Source organism: Giraffa tippelskirchi, chromosome 9 (assembly GCF_054371585.1).
Source record: "Giraffa tippelskirchi isolate mGirTip1 chromosome 9, T2T-mGirTip1v1.2.pri, whole genome shotgun sequence".
In the NCBI taxonomy this organism is placed as follows: domain Eukaryota; kingdom Metazoa; phylum Chordata; class Mammalia; order Artiodactyla; family Giraffidae; genus Giraffa; species Giraffa tippelskirchi.
The window spans coordinates 108,483,338-108,506,151 of record NC_137283.1 but is presented as its reverse complement, the minus strand read 5'-3'; the positions used below and the strand labels follow the sequence as shown (position 1 = coordinate 108,506,151).

General features: G+C 41.6%; 1 protein-coding gene and 1 long non-coding RNA gene across 4 annotated transcripts in view; both read left to right on the top strand.

Moving 5' to 3' along the window:
- FOXO3 (forkhead box O3) overlaps positions 1-22,814 on the top strand; it is a 120,322-nt gene that overhangs the window by 52,170 nt on the left and 45,338 nt on the right. The gene's annotated exons all lie outside the window — the stretch shown is intronic.
- Positions 6,956-10,195, top strand: LOC145520440 (uncharacterized). Its single transcript, XR_014064473.1, has 2 exons — positions 6,956-7,694; positions 8,461-10,195. It is a non-coding gene; the product is annotated as an uncharacterized LOC145520440 (long non-coding RNA).

Genomic DNA, 22,814 nt, shown 5'->3' with positions numbered 1-22,814 from the left:
GCTTTGTTAGTGTGGGTCCAGAGCAGTTGGTAGTTCAGGGATGATTTCTCTCCAATACTAAGGTAATATTCTTCGGAGGATTTTATCTGATGCCATGTGTATTATTAATGAATTATTTCCATTTTTGTTGGTGGAAACATGAACTATTTCTAGCCCTTTGGGACTTTTGAGACCAACTACTTTCTGGTGCTTCTGTCCCCAACTTCTCTCACATGGATCAGAGAGATAGTCTCTGATAGTAGTCTTCTCTCACATAGATCAGAACTCAACCTGACTCTGGGGGACCTCTGTGCTGCGCCCCCCTCCCGTCCTCTCTGCCGCCCTGCCAAATCTAGCCATCTTGGCCTCCCCGAATCCGATCACCCCTCGGCTCATCGTGACTGCTGTCCTCTTTGTTCCCCCTTCTCTGTTCTGTGGCGTGGAAACTGCCTCCTGGCAGTATGTTCAGGCAGACATAGGGCTTGCCTTGCTTGTTTCACATTTCTCAGGAATTAAGTTCTGTGCTGCCTGTTGTCCAGGGTCTGAAAACAATTGTTTCATATATTCTGTCAGTTTCCTAGCTGTTACTCCATCATGGCTTGAGTCCATGATAAATGTGTTTTCTGTGCCAAAATCTGCTACTATATTAACTGTTTAGAGCAGAGCCTGTTCTAGGGAGAAAAAGAGTACATGTAGCTGTGGCTCCAAGGCAGAAAGAAGCATTCTGCCTATACACAGAAATGGTACCTTCACTTTCTAACTTAGGGCATTTATGATTTAAAGAAAAGATCCCTGAGTCTTCAATGTGCTAGTCATTGTTGGAGTGATTGCCCCTTTTAGTCATCCAAGTTAATATTTGTTATATACCCACCAGGTTCTTGGTGCTCTGCTAGGCATTACTTCTCCTTATTTCTACTTCTTAACAGTTGAAATATGCCAAACAAATGAAATAAAAATAATTTTCCTGTTCCGTTTACCAATTGGATTCTTGGATATATCTGTTAAGCTTTGACATTGAGAAACTGGAAGTGGAATATGGTATATTCTCAGCTGTAAAATTGATCTCATTTCTTCACTAGCCATCTGTTTATTTGTGTCCAAGAATAACAAAATTTTCATAGTCACATCTTTATTATTTAAGTACTTAAAATAATGAATGGGCTGTACCATGCTTGCCCCACTTTTGAAACAATTCCTCCTGTAGGCTGTTGGAGTAGGAAGCTAATACCTCTGATTAAGAGTAAAGACCAGACCTACATAAGCATATGTTGTATGGCTGTATTTGAAGTCATGAGGGTGTGATTAATGGCCCTTACTAGTTTTAATTTGGCGTGTCTTACTCTTAAACCACACTTAAGCTTGGTTGCAAAGCCTGACAAATGAGTCTTCTGAACTTGTCAAGCTGAGACATATCACTGCCCTCTTGGGACCCCATTTCCTAAACCTGCCTGGGTTTCTTACAGGTTAAATTTTAGGACCAAGCTTGCACAGAGCCATAGGAAATCTCTGCAGATCATTCTTAGCATAGGTTTGTTAAATAACATTCTTTGCCCAAGAGCATGGTTCATTTCCCAAACCAATTCTAACAGTATCCTCTGTTAAAATTTTAAGTTAATTAAATCCTTTCATTATATTTTTGGGGTCAGAAAACAGACCATGCTTATATGTAGGAGCCCAGAAATATACAGTATCGTTGACTGATTCCTGTCTTAGAGGTCTTGCATGATTTCATGTTGCCTTTTTGATTTGTTTTTGTGTGTAAAACGTTTTTCCTTAACACATTTAACAGTACATTTTTTTTTGTCTGTCCTTTTCCTTAAAAGAACAGTTTATTTCATGCAGAATCTAGATGTTTTCCTTAGAAACTGAAGTAACCAGTTTTTTGGAGACAGTACCCCTTTATTTCTTTACAGATGGAAGTGCTTTATAGTATTTTATAGATGGATGAGTCTGTGTGTGTTTGAAGGCATGATGCTTTTCGGGTGGAGCTGGGATCATTTGTATTATGAATCTTTGTTTCTGAGTCTGAGGATGAGAACACCAAGTTATTATTTATCTTGAACAGAACTAATAATCTGTTTATAATAATTTTATTTTTCAAAAGCAGCTGTTGTTAGCAGCTTACTAAAAATTTCAAGTTGTAGTCTTTAATCTGGGGTGGAAATAGGAAAGAACAAAATTAAAATTATTAATGTTCCTTGATAAACGTTGTTTTATTTGATACAGGGCCTAACTGGTGTCTTTATCACATAGTGTTTCACTGTTACTAACATTCAGCAAATGATTCTCCCTGTACCTGTGACCTGCCAAAGTATCCCAAGTGTAGGCACTTCATAAATGTTTGAATGAATGATACAACCAAAACTATTAAAATGCTTATTAAAATCATGTTACTTATGTCTCTACTTCCAAAGAAACTTTTGGGGATAGCCAGTGTTTCAATTGTTCACTTAGGATAATTTTGTTTGAATGGAGAATCTATGTTCTTATGAAATCGGAGTTTATGAAATAAGAATGAGAAAAAATAGAGTGTGTAATTGGGCACATCCTGTACTGCTCAGTGAATCACCAAACCAGCATAATTGCCATTAAGCATTTTGGATCGCAAGCTTGTATGTCCTTGCTCTGCCTGAATAACTTGGAGTTACCATGAGGAGCTGCAATTCATCCAGGCTGTAGTCATCAGGGTGACAGAGTGGAGCTTCTATTCATGAGAACAAGCCTGCTGCCTTGCTGACTAAATGCTTGTGTGAGTCCCAAAGACAACATATGACATCAGAACCATATCAGGGCCTTCTTTGGTCGTTTTTAAGGCCAGGTCAGGAGTCAACGTTCAGAATACAGTTAGCAAGGCAACCTTCAGGATTAAGAATTAAGTGTATGGTGTAGTGCATGATGTACCTCAGCCACTACAGGGAATGAATCTACTGGGATGAATCTCTTACCACATTGGCTAGATTTGGTCCAGTGCAGACCTTCTCTGGAAGGAGACGATGGATCGCTTAGGAAGAAAATGCCTGAAAAAAGTGAAATCCAAACCTACGACCAAATTAGGTACTTGTATCCTCCTGTACTTGTAAAGTATAAAGCCTTTTTAGTGTTCTTAAAATGGTATGCAGAAAGCTATGTATATGGGCGTTTTTCTGGGAAGTGGGTGTGTAGCATTCACCAGACTTTCAGAAGAGTCCGTGACTCCACAGAATGAGGATCCAGTGACCTAGAGTGATGGAGTGGCTGTGAAAAGAACGTGAAAGCTTTAAACCCAACAGAAAGGATGATATTTATCCCTGGATGAAAAACCAGCATCTATTGGCCTTCAGCTGTGCCTGCCTGCAACATCCCCTCATCCCAACCTCTAAATCCTTTTAAGGAATGGCTTTGATTTCCCTTGTGGGCAGTAATGTTTCCAATAGCTGATTAGGCTGCTGCGAGATATGGAGCTAATTTTTAAAGAACTTTTTGCTTTAGAAGCACTTTTTCTTCTTTGCCAACCCCAGTCCTTGGCTTTCCTTGAGAATCCCAGTGTCGTCCAGTCCCCAGCATGCTGGCTGGCCCTTGTGCACTCCTGCTGTGTTGTGGTCTTTAGCACAACATTCATTGCACATTGGTTATAAGTGAGTCTGGAGTTAAATGGATCTATATTTAAAACTCAACTCCATCACTTATCAGCTTTGTGACTTTGGGCAGGTTGTCACCTTGAACCTCAATTTTTCAGGTATAGGACAGGGATAGTAATACTCCCTATGTTATAGGGATTAAAAGAGATAATGGGCATACAGTGACCTGCATAGAGTTTAGGATTATAAGCTTCCAATAAATTTTAGCTGTTATGGTTAAGATGGTGATGATGATGAATGTGGAATTACCCTTTTCTCAGCATGATTGTCAGCAACTTGAGGGCAGAAACCGTGTTTTATCCTTTTGTATATCATTTTGAACTCTTAGAATAAAGTTGCTGGTTGCTGATTCAGTGTGATTTCACATCCCTGTGAGGCTACCACCAGTAACTCCATTTCATAGGCTCGTGTCTCATGTGTTCCAGTTTTCTATGTGGACACCAGGACACTTGTCAAGGGCTCCTAGAGACAGTCCTCAGGCAGAAATGTTGGAATTGTTGGCTTCCTTTCATTGGCCAGGTCCAGTTTGACCCTTTGGTCATGGATGTTTGGTGAGGTTCAGTCTTTCTGAGGTTCTTACAGCGTCAAGTCTGTATTCCATGGGTAAGACAGAGATGTGGATTCCGTTCTGTTCCCTCATAAGTAGGGGGTTAAGCAGCTTCAAGTCCCTGCTACAAATGGGGAGTCAGCTGTTTCTTTTTGTACCATGTTTCCTGCTGGTGGCATCTCCTTTCCCGTCTCCCCCTTAGCCCTGCTACAAAGGCCAAGCCCTCAGTGCAATCATGTCCTTGTCAGACTGTACTCCTCTCAGTGTAGATTAATTCACGTTGAAGTCTTACTCGCTTGCAGCAGCTCATGTCTTACTTCTCCACCTAAGAAAACAGGAATTTACAGAAAGACTATTCAGAACTGATTATCCTAAGCCAGTGGTTCTCAACATGAGCAGGGGACGTGTGTGTTGGGGTGGGGGTAACCCTTGGGGACATTTAGACACTTTTGATTGTCACCACTGAAGGGCTGCTACTGGAGTCTGGTGGGTAGAGGCCAGGGAGGCCACTAAACATACTCCAGTGCACTGGACAGCCCCTGCCACAAGAGAATCCTCCATTTCAAAATGTCAGTGGTGCCAAGGCTGAGAAACCTTGCCTTAAGCCTAACAGGGGTCCAGGCCATTTCACAACTTGGTGGGGAGAAGTCTTCGGCTCCCTAAAGTCAGGCCACTCAGTGCTTGCCAGCCAGGCGATGTCTGATGGCAGGGCATGCTCAGAGGGCATCTCCTGAATTTGGCCTCACGCTCGTGCAGTCAGGTTGGTAATGACATTAGGGATGATCACGGGTCTGATGCCACTGAGGAGTGAATTGCAAGTTCTGTCTGGAGATTTGGGAAGAGGAAGCAGAGGAATCTGAAGCTCTGAGAGATCAAGGCAGCTCTCCTTAATGTCCTCTTGGAGAACAGGAGGGCTGGGAGAGTGGAAACTTTCTGTCTTGAGGTTTGCTCTGTTCCTGAGAGTCCACTAGTATCAGCCAGAAGAAGGTCGAGGAGGGAGGGAAGAGGGGTCTTGTCCAGTATAGTTTCTGCTTGGGATCAAGTCAGAAGAGAGTCCCTGCCCTGGGACAGTTATGAGGACTTGGTTGAGTTGAGATTCTTTTCCCCACCTTTTTTTAAAAATTTTTCCCCAGTATCTCTCTCCCCTACTTTCCCAGTATCTCCTTGTTTCCTCTTCTCCCTGCAACTGCACAGACTTGGAGGGGAGCCTTTCTGGACCACCCCTTTCCTGCTGCTGTGATGGTCACTCGTTCAGTTTCCAGGGATCCCGTGTGGGTCCGTTTGCCTCACTCATTTGCTCTGAGCAGGAGTGGCAGCAGCAGATGTAGATGAAGTGACTCATCTTGCAAATGTCTGTGAGAGAGCCGAGGCCACCGGTGTGCCATGTCTCCCATTCAGACATTCTTCCAGTAATGTGCTTCTCTGGAGTTCTAGGATCATGTTGGCCTTAAAAACAAACAAACAAAACTGGAACCATTCCCCTGCCTGAGCTGCAGTGGAGGCAGCGGGAGGGTCCACCACTTCTCAGGTCAGGGAGAGGCACAGAAGGAGGTCTGAGCCTGGCAGGCGCCGTGTACCCACATCTGTTCTGTGGCATGGCGCCTTCTCATCTTGGGCTCGTCATGTGACGAAAGCATGCCTCAGAAGCCTTCCAGAACCTGCTGATGCTTTCCAGTGTCCAGTTCAAGGAGGATTTTATGTGCTCCCAGGCTAACCCTCAGGAGGGGTCAGGGCTCTGGAGTCTTCCTGGTGACCTTATAAGCTGATCTCGTTTCATGGTTTCTGGGTCATTGGTGAGTGTGGGTGGGAACTTGTAGGACATTCTGTGGGTGAGTAAAAGATACTTGTGGTGAGTAGGTTTTCATGAACCTATCTGCACATGCAAAGCTTTCCTTAATGTGTCTTCTCCTCAGTTTGGGTGGAGACCTTGCCACCTCCAGGTTCCTCCCTGAGGACAACTCAGCACTGTCTCAGGCTCAGAACTGACAGACACTGGCTCAGCCCCATTGTGGCCTCTGGGCCTGGCCCTTCAGTTGTGGAAAAGCCTGTTTTCTCCCTGGGCAGACCTTGTCAGACTTCTTGCTCCTGGGTATTTGCTTTTTTTATGTCATTAACGATAAGAAATTACAGAGCCCTTTTCCAGGAAGGCAAAGGGATATACTCTGGTCAATCTTCTGACCTTTGTAAAAAACACATTTGTAACAGATCAAGTATTTATACCAGTTAGTGCTGATTCACTAAGGAGTAAGGAATATCGGCTAATAAAATTGAGGTCTTCGGCTGTGGGTTCATACACTGGTCATAACAAGAAAAGTCTTCCTTCTTTCATGATACAAGAAAAGTCCTCCTTCTTTCATGATACTAACTGTTCTTAATGTTTCCTCTTTGGGGCACAGTTGATACAAGAGTTTCCTCCTTTTACCCCCTCCCTAAAAAAAAGAGAGAACAACCCATAAGTAGTGTTGGTTCATTTGTTAAGTGAATTTTGAAGTAATGGAGAAATCTGTATTTCTCAGTGAAGATAGGTACCAAGTTAATGGGTAGGTAGGAGCCATTGTGCCATCAAGATTTTGACATTTGGGTTGTATACAGATGACAAAACCATCAGAAGATAGCATTGGAACAAGGAAATTTCGTTCTTCATATGAACTTGTTTTATAGTCTGGGAATATTCTAGGGAAAAGTTCTCTCACTTGCTTGGAGAGCAAGGTCCAGATCAGCTTGTACCTGTGCCTTCCAGGGACTTGTGTCTGAGCTTGGAAGCCCATAGGGTGTGTATCTCCTTTCCTTGTTTTGAAGAGACTTTTTTTTAGGGTAACTAATGGTTAAAAAAAAAAAAAATACTCTTGTTTTACTTTAGGAAGATTTACAGCTCTTTGGGCACAAATCCAAGACAGTTCAAATGAAGGGATTACGTTTTATAAATATATTTCAAGATGTGAAGGGAGAAATTATCAAGTTTATCAGACCTATAGGTTGCTTGCTTAATAAATAGTGGCAGGAATGAAGCTATGTGTATAGGATGAGTGTACTTTTAGAAAAGATTTGTAGTTGCAGGGTAAATCCTGTATGTGGGCTTGGAGAGAAGAATTTAAATTGCCACTTTATTTTGGCAGGAAATAAAGTGTAAAAAGTTAAAAGTTTGTGTTGCATTTTGGTAAAAGCTTTAGATATATTTTAATTTCTTTAAAAACGTTTTTTTCTATGTGTAAAAGGGAGGGTCAAAGAGATTACAAGGATATCCTCAACTGAGTGGAAATGGGTGTTGATATTTCTCATGTTTATCATTTTTTTGCAGTTACTGAAAAAGTGTTCACTGAACACATGCCATGTGTAGAGGATTAAATATTTTATCTGGTATTATAATTTATCAAGAGTGTATAGAACTATATATAATGAACTGACATGTATTTGCAGTTATGGTTTTCTTAATTTTTGTTTAGTTTCCTGTGAAAAGTTCAATTTCTAAATATTTTCATGCTTCTTGGTGAGTTTGCTCAATCTTAAGATAATGATTGAAGTAATAATTTTGTTAGGTTGTTAGGTGAGTAGTCTCCTCTTTTGTATAGTCATAACAGTTTCTTCCTGTAGGTTTATTGATGAAAACTATAGTGAAGATCCTAGGTTGTTTACAACACCTCAGTTAAAGTGCATTCTGGTGTCTGGTATGAGATACTTGTCTTCACTGTATTAATTGTTACTCTATAAAGTTTAACTTCTAAAAGATACAAGAGTAAGAATTATTTCTCTAAAACTAAAGAAACTCTGGGAGGTTGTGATGAGAAGAGTTCTAAGCTCCACAGTCTGTATCAAGTGTTCTGGCAAGATCTTCTGTATCAAGTCTTCTGGCAAGACCTTGACTCCCCCATGGCTCACCTTTGGTGTAATAAGAGGTGATGTGACTTGGGGTGGGGGGAGCTAGGGACCCCCCCCCCCGCCACCTACCAGCTGTGAGACCTGAGGTAAGCTCCCCACTTTGCCAGAGCTCATCCACGTTCTCTTGAAATTAGAAATAATATTACTCTGTGCTGGGCTGTTTGGTATTACTCCGTGTTGGAGTTACGAAATGCTGAGTGGTGCCTTCCCTGCATGGGTGCTCAGTACGTGATGGCTTCTTTCCCTGCCTCTTGCCTCCTTGTAAGGGAGACCAGAGCAGGTTCACTTAGAATTGTGTCTAAATTCAGCTGGTGTGTTGCATAAGCTCAGTTATCTGCTTTTCCTTTCAGTTCTTCCTAAGGTAGACAACTGGTATGGGGGAGGTGGGGTTGGGGTGAGGGGAAGTAGCTGCTTAAAGCAGACTCTGAGGAAAGGAAGTAGTCTGAGGCTGTTTGGTGTAGGTGCACACCAAAGTATGACCCTGGACATCCAGAAAGTGTTCCTTTGTGTCCAGTACGCTCTTTTAATTTGCTCACATTTTCTTTGGCATTGAGAAGCAGATGTTAGTTTATGAAAATTTCACTTAGGTGTATTCCCGGTATTTTCCTGTGGTACACACATAGATAAGGTGTGTCAGTTGGCCCAGGGAGAGTTCAAGTCACTTGTAACAGTGTGAGCTCCGAGGATGGTCACTAGCTCTCTTTCCTGGGGTGTCAGAGCTCACTGGTTGTGTTGCCAGCCCAGATACCTATGGTATCTTGTCCTCCTAGCAAGTGGTGGTGGTTTTCTGAAATATCTGTCAACTACCTTGAGGCACAAGCCTCATTGTTTTAATCCTGGTTCCTCCGTTACTTAATGAGCCTGAGATGCACAGGCAGGCCATTGATTTTTGAAATGAAGAACTAGATAGCCAGGGAGAGCAAGATAAAATCAGTTTATGGGTTGCAGGGGATCAAAGTTCTCTGCCTTCTCAGATTTTTTTGTTGTTGTTCCCAGGAATCATTGATTTCATGGATTTTTTTTTTTTTAACCTTTACCATTCTTCATATTGCTGAGTAAAATGTCCTTATTTTCTAAGGTTTTCTGAGTAAAATCTTATTTTCTTTCATCTGGTATTTTATGTCCCCCACTGGCCATGCCAATATTTTGATTTGGATTTTAGGTGATTTTTAAGTACATGGACGTGACTCTTACCAGCCAGCTACTTCAAACAAGGGGAAAGATTTCACTTAGATAGTGGCATGTGAGCTAAGCCTGGAGTTCCTTAAGGTGAAGAGGATGGGTAAGCTCATGAGGGAAGACTGTGTGTCTCTAGTTCACCTTTTTTCCAACCCCTTACAGAGAGCCAAGTGTGTGGTGGGCACTCCAGAAACAGTTGTCAAGGAATAACAACCGCAGGTAAGTGTAGACAGTGGGAAGAAAGGGAAGAGGTCCACCCAAAGGTCAGGACAGAGTGTGTTCTTCATGCTGTAGGCAGGAGTGGTCGGTAGATTCCCTCTTGCTTGCTGACCTGCTGGTTGATGGTGGCTTCTGAGGTCACTCCTGGGGTGGGAGAGAGGGCCTGAGCTCTTGTGGACATCGGGTGGGGGGTGGAGCGGGAAGGAGCAGATGTCCAGTTGCTGTGCGTTCGCTCCCCCTGTGGGTTGGAAATGGGGAGTAAAAGAATCTGACCTTTATGTTAGGCCATTTTCAGTCTGTACCAGTCGTACTTCACCTCGAAATGGACCCAGACGGGTCAGGGGGCTTTGAGGGCTGCTGAGGTGGGAGGACCTGGAGGCCTGGACCTGGGCAGTGGAGCTGGGTGAGATATTCTGAGCAGTCAGCCCCATCCCTGTGTTGCACCAGACTCATTACAGTTGACCTGTGAACAAGGCGGGCTGGCACTGCATTTGTCCACTTATATGTAGATTTTTTTACCAGTAAATATTGCTGTATAATGCGGTCTGCAGTTGCTTGAATCTGAGAATTTGGAGGAACTATGGATGCAGAGAGCTGACCGTACATTGTATGTGGATTAAACCCCCGGCCCCCCGCATTTTCAAGGGTCAGCTATGTTTACTGATGACTGTGCCTTACCTGGTTCACAGTACTGATTGCTGAGTAGGATATGAAGAGTGCCCCCTGTTCTCAAAGAGTTTGTCGTCTGGTTGGAGAAATAACAGCAGAAAAAGAAAAACAGTAAAACGAAAACGCAGGTAGTATATTCACAGTATAGTTCAGTGACAAAAGCACAGGTGGTAGAGACACGAGTGCCTTCGTTTAAATCCTTTTACTCATCAGCTCTGTCACCTTGGGCAAGTGACTGCCTCAGTAAGATGGCTCATCTCTTACTAGTATCACCTGCTTCTTTAATCCTTCACAACGGGATGAAAGGAGTCAATATATGCATATTTAAAGAGCCTGGCACACAATAAGTGCTGTATAATTACCTAGGAGATAGAGTCCCTAAGCCTCAGTTTCCTCTCTTAATAAAAACTTCACAGGGTTATGAAGGTTGAATGAGACATTGTCTCTGAAGCATCTAGCACAGAGCTTGGCAGAGACCCAAGTGTTCAGTCACCAGTAACAGTTCTCAGTCTTATTCTTTGATACTTGCCCCTTGGTTCAAATTTGTTTGGTTCTTCCTCCACAGAGGTATGGGAAGTTATGTATTTTAGTTCTCTATTTTTGCTTTCGGTTTCAGAATCTACTTTTCAGTGCAAAATATGTGTTTTTTTAATTGGGCTGCTTCATGCTAAGAAAAGTAACAAGATTACTTCTGTGTATTCTTCTCCCCTCCTCTAAAAGCCCTGGTGAACTTGAAGTCTCTGACTTGCATATTTAAGCATTAACTAAGATAAAGCATGCACTCAGCAGGAGCTTTCTAATGGCTAATCCACAGTAGCCTGTTTCTCAGTCTTTTTCTCCCACATAAGAGAGAACCAGCAGGGACAGGACATTTGGGTGGTCCTTCCAAAGGAATGTCACTCTAAGGGCTTGGGTGGGAGGAATGGTGGTGTTTCACCATGGAGTTGTGTCACTTGGTACATGACTCCTCTCTGGTCCATTTGCTTTATCCAGGACATGAGGTGGGGCATGTAGGAGGAAGGTGGCTCCATCAGGATTCTAAGCAGGTGCCATAGTGTTGAAAGCCATTTAAATCCACACTTTTTGCCAGTTATAATTAGAAAGAGGTAGAACAGTTCTCTACCCTGGGACAGAGTGGGGAGGACCTCCTTCCTGCCCAGTGGGCACTGGCGGGCAGAGGTGGGCAGTGGAAGGACCCTTGGGTGGATGAAGAGGTTTTCACAGAATGAATGTGGGTGGTCTTCTGACCTCTATGAGGTTTTGAACTTTTGCAGTTGGGATAGGGGCTTGGAGGATCCTTTTGCCTAACACTGTCTCATGGTTTAGAGTTTGGGCTTTAGGACAGACCTGGGGTGCCAGTCTGAACTCCCTGACTTACTGGGAAGACCTTGAGCAAGTTCTGTAACCTTTCTGTGCCTCCATTTCTCATAAATAAAATCCCAGTTGAGGATTACATCCAGGTTATGCATATTAAGTGTTTAGCATAGTTCCTAGCAAAAAGTGCTCCTTTACTAAAAGTGCTCCTATTACTATTACTAATAGTAATCACTAACAGAAGTCAGAGGTGCCAAGGAGGGCAGAAAAATCAGAAGTAGTAGGCAGCATTTTCAAGAGCGAGGGAGCAGTGTTGCCTTCGATCTAAATTATGAAGGGCCCCTTTAAGACCTTCTGCCAATTCAGTTCTGTTGGAAAGGCAAGTAAGGTTGAGGATGAGGGCTGTGTAATTTTCTGGTGCGATCTTACTATGGTGTCTTAAGATCTGAGACACAGTCGAATCAAGTGATTGCAGGGCAGGGGCAGGCAGGGGAGAACTGCCAGTGGAAGAGGTTTGGTCTGTTGCAGTATCAGTTAAGGGGACAGGTTGCTTATTTCTTTTCTCTTACGTCTTACCAGCATGTTGTATTAATACTTTGATGACATTGCAAAGTCAAAGAATGATAATGTTATAAGCAAATATTCTATCTTTTTAAAAGGGATTAAGAGGAGGTAGACTACTTGCTACATTGTAAAACCTCTTTCAGCAGTATTATTCTATGATCTTAAAAAAACACCTCTCCCTCCACCCTGCTGCACCCCCCGCCCTGACAGGACAGGTTAAATAAATGAAGTAACTGCTCTTTATGTACTCTTCTCAGGCGTTCTTGTGAATAAAGTAGCACTTGTCTTTAAGCACCTTTGAAAGGAATTTAGATAATAAACCAATGAAAATCGATCTTTTCATCCATAAATCCCTGTGGCCTTGCTGATGAACTCATGATAAAAGGATTAGAATTACAGACCAGGAGGTTGATTTGGATACATTTGTCTGGTTATATAAATTCTTCCCTTCTGGACCTAAAATTGGAAAAGCCCACCTAAAGCTTTGGGGGCCTTCTTACTGCAATCAGGTCATACTTGATGTTTAAAACAATTTTTAACATGACTAATTTTAAAATATTATATTCATTTAAACCCCAGATTGGCCCTTTCTAGGAGAAGATTGTTTTCTCTGGTTTAATCAGATGACAAATAATTTCAGAACTGGCTTCTAGCAATAGAATGGCAAAGAAGAGAAACGGGTAGGGACAGAAAGTTCTGGTGGGAAGCAAGACTGGGGACCAGTGTAAAGCAGAAAGTGAGAAGGGGACAAAGAAGAGGGGAAGAGAGGAGAATGGGTTGGAAAAGAAAGGGAGAAAAAGGGCAGAATGGTGAAAATAGGGGACGTGGAACAACCCTGAGGGGACAGAGAAGGTGTTAAGTGGGGATGGCCAGAGATGAGATTGAGACAAAAGGGTGGAGGCTGATAAATGGGGGGAGAAGGAGTTAGATTTGAGGGACATGGAGCCTGTGGGATGCCTTTGTGGCTGTGAGACTTTCAAGAGAATTTTGACATTTTGAGGGGACCAGGGAGACATTAAGAACCTGAACCAGGAATCGGTGGGGTCTTTGTGTCTGATGGGATTCCCTGCACTTGGTGCTCTGGGTGCAGAAGAAAGAGTAGAAGGCAGCTCTGCCCTCCTGCGATGTTTACTTTCCTGTGATCTTGTGACTTAGGCCTGTCTTGTTGGATCAGCTGGTTCTGTAATACATTTCTGCCTCCCAAGTTAGATCAGTTAGTGCATAAGTCCTGCCACTTCTCTCTAATTCTTGGCGACTTGGTTCACTTTCTCAAGCTCTGCTATTCTTTCTTCTTTCTCTCCTGTTACTATCAAGGAGCTATTCCTCATACTCCTTCTCAAGGAGTCATTATAAAGGATTGTATTTGTTAATTAATTGATTAGAATACATAAAATAGTCATGAAATTTAGGGTCTTTTATTTTCATGGGATAGAGGTTTTTGTATGTGTGTGTGTTTTTTAAAGTATAAGTGCCCTAGCCCATTTATTTTAGACATTTTTTTTTCTTTTTTAATAAATTTATTTATTTTAGTTGGGGGCTAATTACTTTACAATATTGTAGTGGTTTTTGCCATACATTGACATTAATCAGCCATGGGTTTACATGTGTTCCCCATCCTGAAACCCCCTCCCACGTTCCTCCCCATCCCATCCCTCTGGGTCATCCCATTGCCCCAGCCCTGAGCATTTGTCTCATGCATTGAACCTGGAATGGTGTTCTGTTTCACATATAATAATATACATGTTTCAATGCTATTCTCCCAGAACGTCCCACCCTCACCTTCTCCCTCAGAGTCCATAAGACTGTTCTATGCATCTGTGTCTCTTATTCTGTCTCGCATATAGGGTTATCATTACCATCTTTCAAATTCCATATATATGCATTAGTATACTGTATTGGTGTCTTTCTTTCTGGCTTACTTCACTCTGTATAATAGGCTCCAGTTTCATCCATCTCAATAGAACCGATTCAAATGTATTCTTTTTAATGGCTGAGTAATATTCCATTGTGTATATGTACCACAGCTTCCTTATCCATTCGTCTGCTGATGGACATCTAGGTTGCTTCCATGTCCTGGCTATTGTAAACAGTGCTGCGATGAACACTGGGGTACATGCATCTCTTTCAGTTCTGGTTTCCTCGGTGTGTATGCCCAGCAGTGGGATTGCTGGGTCGTATGGCAGTTCTATTTCCAGTTTTTTAAGAAATCTCCACACTGTTCTCCATAGTGGCTGTACTAGTTTGCATTCCCACCAACAGTGTAAGAGGGTTCCCTTTTCTCCACACCCTCTCCAGCATGTAATGCTTGTAGACTTTTGGATAGCAGCCATTCTGACTGGTGTGAAATGGTACCTCATTGTGGTTTTGATAGGAGAGATAAGAAAGCCTTCCTCAGCGATCAGTGCAAACAAATAGAGGAAAACAACAGATTGGGAAAGACTAGAGACCTCCTCAAGAAAATTAGAGATACCAAAGGAACATTTCATGCAAAGATAGGCTCGATAAAGGACAGAAACGGTATGGACCTAACAGAAGCAGAAGATATTAAGAAGAGGTGGCAAGAATACACAGAAGAACTGTACAAAAAAGATCTTCACGACCCAGATAATCACGATGGTGTGATCCCTCACCTAGAGCCAGACATCCTGGAATGTGAAGTCAAGTGGGCCTTAGAAAGCATCACTACGAACAAAGCTAGTGGAGGTGATAGAATTCCAGTTGAGCTATTTCAAATCCTCAAAAGTGATGCTGTGAAAGTGCTGCACTCAATATGCCAGCAAATTTGGAAAACTCAGCAGTGGCCACAGGACTGGAAAAGGTCAGTTTTCATTCCAATCCCAAAGAAAGGCAATGCCAAAGAATGCTCAAACTACCGCACAATTGCACTCATCTCACATGCTAGTAAAGTAATGCTCAAAATTCTCCAAGACAGGCTTCAGCAATACATGAACCTTGAACTTCCAGATGTTCAAGCTGGTTTTAGAAAAGGCAGAGGAACCAGAGATCAAATTGCCAATATCCGCTGGATCATCGAAAAAGCAAGAGAGTTCCAGAAAAACATCTATTTCTGCTTTATTGACTACGCCAAAGCCTTTGACTGTGTGGATCACAATAAACGGTGGAAAATTCTGAAAGAGATGGGAATACCAGACCATCTGATCTGTCTCTTGAGAAACCTGTATGCAGGTCAGGAAGCAACAGTTAGAACTGGACATGGAACAACAGACTGGTTCCAAATAGGAAAAGGAGTACGTCAAGGCTGTATATTGTCACCCTGCTTATTTAACTTCTATGCAGAGTACATCATGAGAAACGCTGGGCTGGAAGAAACACAAGCTGGAATCAAGATTGCCAGGAGAAATATCAATAACCTCAGATATGCAGATGACACCACCCTTATGGCAGAAAGTGAAGAAGAACTAAAGAGCCTCTTGATGAAGGTGAAGGAGGAGAGTGGAAAAGTTGGCTTAAAGCTCAACGTTCAGAAAACTAAGATCATGGCATCTGGTCCCATCACTCCATGGGAAATAGATGGGGAAGCAGTGGAAACAGTGTCAGACTTTACTTTTTTGGGCTCCAGAATCACTGCTGATGGTGACTGCAGCCATGAAATTAAAAGACACTTACTCCTTGGAAGGAAGGTTATGGCCAACCTAGATAGCATGTTTAAAAGCAGAGACATTACTTTGCCAACAAAAGTGTGTCTAGTCAAGGCTATGGTTTTTCCAGTGGTCATGTATGGATGTGAGAGTTGGACGGTGAAGAAAGCTGAGCGCCGCAGAATTGATGCTTTTGAACTGTGGTGTTGGAGAAGACTCTTGAGAGTCCCTTGGACTGCAAGGAGATCCAATCAATCCATCCTAAAAGAGATCAATCCTGGGTGTTCATTGGAAGGTCTGATGTTGAAGCTGAAGCTCCAATACTTTGGCCACCTCATGCGAAGGGTTGACTCATTGGAAAAGACCCTAATGCTGGGTAGGATTGAGGGCGGGAGGAGAAGGGGACGACAGAGGATGAGATGGTTGGATGGCATCACCGACTTGATGAACATGGGTTTGGGTAGACTCCGGGAGTTGGTGATGGACAGAGAGGCCTGGCGTGCTGCAATTCATGGGGTCGCAGAGAGTCGGACACGACTGAGCAACTGAACTGAACTGAACTGAATGAGTGATGTTGAGCATCTTTTCATGTGTTCGTTAGCCATCTGTATGTCTTCTCTGGAGAAATGTCTGTTTAGTTCTTTGGCCCATTTTTTGATTGGGTCGTTTATTTTTCTGGAATTCAGCTACAGGAGTTGCTTGTATATTGTTGAGATTAATTGTTTGTGTGTTGCTTCGTTTGCTATTATTTTCTCCCATTCTGAAGGCTGTCTTTTCACCTTGCTTATAGTTTCCTTTGTTGTGCAAAAGCTTTTGATTTTAATTAGGTCCCATTTGTTTATTTTTGCTTTTATTTCCAATATTCTGGAAGGTGGGTCATGGAGGATCCTGCTGTGATTTATGTCAGAGAGTGTTTTGCCTGTTTTCCTGTAGGAGTTTTATAGTTTCTGGTCTTACGTTTAGATCTTTAATCCATTTTGAGTTTATTTTTGTGTATGGTGTTAGGAAGTGTTCTAGTTTCATTCTTTTACAAGTGGTTGACCAGTTTTCCCAGCACCACTTGTTAAAGAGAATGTCTTTTCTCCATTGTATATTCTTGCCTCCTTTGTCAAAGATAAGGTGTCCATGGGTGTGCGGATTTATCTCTGGGCTTTCTATTTTGTTCCATTGATCTGTATTTCTATCTTTGTGCCAGTACAATACTGTCTTGATGACTGTGGCTTTGTAGTAGAGCCTGAAGTCAGGCAGGTTGATTCCTCCAGTTCCATTCTTCTTTCTCAAGATTGCTTTGGCTATTCGAGGTTTCTTATATTTCCATACAAATTGTGAGATGATTTGTTCTAGTTCTGTGAAAAATACCATTGGTAGCTTGATAGGGATTGCATTGAATCTATAGATTGCTTTGGGTAGTATACTCATTTTCACTATATTAATTCTTCCAATCCATGAACACGGTATATTTCTCCATCTGTTTGTGTCCTCTTTGATTTCTTTCATCAGTGTTTTATAGTTTTCTATATATAAGTCTTTTGTTTCTTTAGGTAGATATATTCCTAAGTATTTTATTCTTTTTGTTGCAATGGTGAATGGTATTGTTTCCTTAATTTCTCTTTCTGTTTTCTCATTATTGGTGTATAGGAATACAAGGGATTTCTGTGTGTTAATTTTATATCCTGCAACTTTACTATATTCATTGATTAGCTCTAGTAATTTTCCAGTAGAATCTTTAGGGTTTTCTATGTAGAGGATCTATTTTAGACATTTTAATAGTAGTCTTTCTAAGATATATTAAATTGTACTGCTTTCTTAAACTACGCTTGTGAAACTTAGAAAATATTGATGTCCATGATAATAAACTAAGTCTTCTGGTTTTGAGATGACAGAAGACTGAAGTAGTTAGGATTGTAGCTTTATTTACACACATTCCTTTGGTGTGTTATCTGCTGGGAATATGTTGGTGAGTCTGTAAATTCTGAATGATGATACAGACTGGTAAGGGTAGAAACTGCCAGTTTTGCTTGTCAGACTGTCTCCAGATGAATGGAGCATTATTCCCTTTAGGGACCTGATGTATGTGGTCATTTCCACCTCTCGTCTGCAAACACCTGACCACACATACCTGTACTCCCATTTTCTTCCCCCTGAAGTCTTAGGTGTGAGGATCTACGAATGGTGTGCCAGTTTAAACTACTTCACTAATGGGCCTGGGAATGTGGTCAGAGAGGTTTGAAAATATTTGCTTCATTTATGCATAAAATTTTAAATTACTGCTTTTGAGTCTCCTTAATTTAAAAATTATTATGAAAAAGTCAAACATGTTCAAAAATAAGGAATACATACTTAACAGTTATCAAGATTTTGCCTCATTTGCTGAGTCTTCCCTTTTTCTTTTTTGAGAAATTTAAAGCAACTCCTAGGCCAGTTATTTCACATCTGCATACTTCAGGATAACTCTTGGAAAGACATAGACATTCTTACATAGCCACGGTGCCATTATCATGGTTACATTTACTATATTTTATTGGTATTATCTAATGCCCAGTTTATAATAATTTTTTGTGTGTTAAAGAAACTTTTTTAAACAGTTATTTTGTTGGACTCAGAGTTCAACCAGGGTCTGCCTGTAGCATTTGGATGTTATGTCTCAAAATCAAAAGCAACCCCCACCTCCCTTCCCCCTTTCTTTTTTCAGGCCATTGACTTGTTTCAGAAACTGGGTCAGTTGTCCTGCATGGTGTCCCACATTCTGGATGTATCAGTTTTCTTGTGGTGTCATTATCTTGTTCTACTATCACCTGAATTTCCTGAAACTGGAAATTAGCTCTTGTTCTAGAGGGCAGATTCAGGTTCAGCCTTCTTAGTAGTGCTGTGTCCTTCATGTGACTTCACACCAGGGAAAGAAAGCCTCCTTCACTTAATTAAAGATAAATTTTTATTAGTGAGCCCCAAGCTTGGTTTAGACACAGTACTAGGCACTCTGGGGACTGCAAAGATGCCTCACATTTCTTTTTGGAAGCAGTGACCAGGAGCATGACAGAGGATAAGTAAAATGTAGCCGGGACCAGGAAGTCAAGAGTTAGCCTTTTATCAAGAGAGATTATCTCAGAAGCCTTTGAAATTTTAGCACTCTGAAACAGTCAATACAGAAACATAATACTTTCTCCCATACCATAGTGTCCCTCCTCTTTTCTACTGCTAGTTTTATTCTCTGTAAATCTTTTCGAAGTAATTTTTCTCTCTCCCTAACCCACTGTGCATTGCTTTATTCAAGGCACCGTAACTTTGCTGTAGATGCCTTCCAGTGCACCTGGGACAGGCATCTTTATAACTTTCCATGTCTGGTCACTGAGACACACGAGAGGCAAGTAAGGTTCACGGTAAGAGAGAAAGCTGGCGCCATGTTTGACTGATCGCCCGTGTCAGCTGACTCTGTTTTCTCTACCTCCTCCTGCCTGACCCATGTACATGTAGAGCACAGAAACAGTACAGTGTAAAAGACTTTCAACTTTCTAGCAAACACCCTTGTATTTCTTTTCCTTCTTTTCCTTTTTTTTTTTTTTTGAGGGGATACTATGGAGAGGTTGACACTTTATCGAGAATGAAGCTGGAACTTTGAAATTGTTTATATGGACTTTATAGAACTGTTCTTTAAAACCTATGAAAAAATATCTGTTACAATATTATGATCTTTTTACCTGCCTCTACCCAATCCCCACCCCCTGTACATTTTTCTTTCCCATAAGAAAGTAAAATTTCCAACTAGAGGATGTGCTCTCAACCAAGGCTTTGTAAGTCAAGAACTTAAGCAAAAGAGGAAATTCCTCTGTATATTCAAATTTAAAGCTCTCAAGGAATATCTTGTTCACTGTTGTGTTTCAGCATTTAACACAGTGCTCAATAAATACTCATTGAATAAATAAAATGAGACGTTGGTGCAGTAATGTTTACTCTTGTTTAGAAATTGCAAGTAAACAATATGATCACAGTGAAAAATCCCAGTCCATTTTGGATAAGGGACTTTGGCTTGGGCACTAGGGGGTGGATAGGGAGGGGAGAGAGAGAGTGTATGTGTGTTTTGCATTGGCAAATAGGATTTCTCTTATCTGCTGATTTTTTTTTAAAAAGATTGTTTTATAAACAACATAGCATTTAACTTATAGATATGTACACACACACACACACATCCTAAAAAGCTGCCGAGTAAAATTCTGGATTTTGTTCTTAAAAGTGGCATTTCTTCCTTACAAACCACTTTCTGTTATGAATGACCAAAGATTGTTAGGGAACAGGCTTTGATGCATTTACTGCATGAAGGTCAAGTACTAAGATCATTATAATTCTGCCCCCTTTTGTGCATGTAGCACAATGAGCTCTTTGATATGGCACATTCTCAGGATGAAGGAGGGTCACGTGTTTCAGGCATTAAGAGCATGATCTACTCTTTCTTTCGTTCCCTGTTGTAAGTGGCTGTTGAGGGTAAAGTTGAAGGGGGAAGCTGATTCATGAATGGCTTTTCTCTACCTTTGTACTATTTTTTTTTTTTACTTTTCCTTCACAGAAGTCAATTTGATTGTGACCTCTTAAAAGGAAATATTAAGTGTCATGGCTCTGAGAACCAATTGTCCAGAGCAGTCCACAGATAGCCTTCAATCTGGCTCAATTACTCCAGTCTGGCTTAGTTACTCCAATTTTTATCACATACTTACTGGTGGAGTTTTGATTGCCTCCAAGCGTTCAGGTTTGTGGCTTCTTTGTATTCCACTGGGAACTGGTCCTTTTGCTAAGGAGGCTGTAGGGGTGGTGACGTGGACCCAGGACCTAGTCCACCTCGGTTCAATACATGGCTCCACTTGTGAGCTGATTGGCCTTGGGGGAATTATTTAACTCCTCTGCTCAGTTTTCTCATCTGTAAAGTGGGTTAATAGTACAACTTCAGGCATGAAAAAAAAATTGCCTGGCACAAAGAAAGCACTTGGTAAACATTAACTGCTAATGTTACATGTATATATATAAATTTATTTAGAGATGCAGTTCAGACATGGAGTAAGAAAAGGAAGGTGAGGATGAGGTTTCTTTCTAGGTGGACAAGAGGATATTATCTTGAGCAGTTCAAGTATTCAGAGATAAGACTGAGCTGGGGCTGAAGGCAGTAACACTGGAGAGGTTCAGGGATGACTTCTCTCTTGGCCTCATAGTCGAATGAAGGGAGAAGCTTATGCTTTGACTTCTGGGCATTCTTTTTTGCCCAGTTTGGTGCATTTGCTAATGATTTGAGCTATATAGTCATCCCTCAGAATCCATGGGGGATTGGTTCTAGAACCCCTGGGAATTCCAAGATCCAAAGTTCCCAAAATCTGTGGAAACACAAGTCCCTCATATAAAATGGTATATTTGCATTATATACCCGACCATGGCACATCGGGTCAGGAAGATCCCCTGGAAAAGGAAATGGCAACCCATTCCAGTACTCTTTGCCTGGAAAATCCCATGGACAGAGGAGCCCAGTAGGCTACAGTCCACGGGGTCACAAAGAGTTGGACACGACTGAGCAACTTCACTTTCTTTCTTTCACTTATGGCACATCCTCACATATACTTTAAATCATCTCTAGATTACTTATAGTATCCAATACAAAGTAAATGCTATGTAAATAGTTGTAAATACAATGGAAATATTGTATAAATAGATGCTGGTGTGTTTTGCCTTTTGGAATTTACTGTAATTTTTTTTCCCCCAAATATTTTTGATCCAGGTTGGTTGAATCTGTAGATGCAGAACGTACAGATAGGAAGGGCCTACTATAATTCCTAGAGTAATTGAAACCAGGTTGTATATTTGGACTTTTTTCCCCTTCTGCTTTGGTTTCTCTTTAGGGAAAAAAACAGCTCCGAGGGAAACTAGACCATTAAAAGTTTTGCTTGTATAGGATTTGTTTCCTAGTAGTTGAGGGAGGGCAGCAGGGCGATTGAGTGGGTTGGGGATAGATATATTCTCTATATATTTAGGTATAATAAGATTGCTCAAGAGACTGGATGATGAGTAGGTAGGGGTTTTTATTATGACATTCTTTTTACTCTTGCATGTATTTGAAACTCTCCATAAGAGCTTTTTAAAAAAATTGAGCAAAAAATGCAAGTTGCATAACAATATAGACAGTGTGATGCCATTCATATAAAGTTTTAGATCTGCAAAGAATACTATGTATTATTTGTGCATGTATACTTATATAATAAAAATTTAAACATTTGTAACTAGTAATAAATACTAACTTTAAGATAGTGGTTACTTCAAGGAGGGTGGAAGAAAAGGAAAATGAGCAGGGGGATGCATGGGGTTCCATCTGTATCTGTAATGTTTTACTTATTTTTTTAAAAAGTTATTTGAAGCTAATATAGCATAATATGGGCCTTCCCAGGTGGTGCTAGTGGTAAAGAACCTGCCTCCCAGTGCAGGAAGTGCAAGAGACACAGGTTTGATCCCTGGATCTGGAAGATCCTCTGGAAAAGGAAATGGCAACCCACTCCAGTATTTTTGCCTGGAAAATCCCATGGACAGAGGGGCCTGGTGGGCTATGGTTCATAGGATCTCAAAGAGTCGGACATGACTGAAGTGACTTAGCATGCACATGGCAAAATATTAAGATTTGTAAAAGTTGAGCAGTGGATACATGGGTGTTTGTTATATTGTGTAGCCTGTTTTTTTTCTGTTGAAAATAAATCACAGTAAAGAATAATAAAGCTGTGACTCTATACCAAGAAGTGTTTTTAGACATGTGGGGAGCCACGCTGCAGGGGTTCTGAGCGATACTTTCTTCCCTGTTAGAGGCGCACTGCCTGACACAGCAGTTCACAGCGTGGCCAGCACGGCCCTTCCTGCAGCTGCACAGTGGGGGGGGCCTCATGAGTCAGGGGAGGTGGAGGTAAGGGGTCAGGATGAAAGGCAGTTAGCTACAACACCGTTTTCTGAAACATGTTGACTTGTTGCCTTCACCAGAAGGTTTGGGCCACATCATGGGGGATAAGTTAGTTACAATGACTTAAGTGTTTAGAGACAACAAAGAAAAGGGAGACTTTTTTAAAAAAGCGTATCTTTTGTGTATAATAGAATAACTGGTTCACTTGATAAGACGTCTCGGAAAGAAAGAAAGCTGATTCTCCTACTGATTGGTTGTTGGAGTGGCGAGCTCGTCAGCCTTTGCACACAGAGCAGGGTTAAGCTGTGTCACTCCTCAGCCTGGCAGGCTCGCCCTTA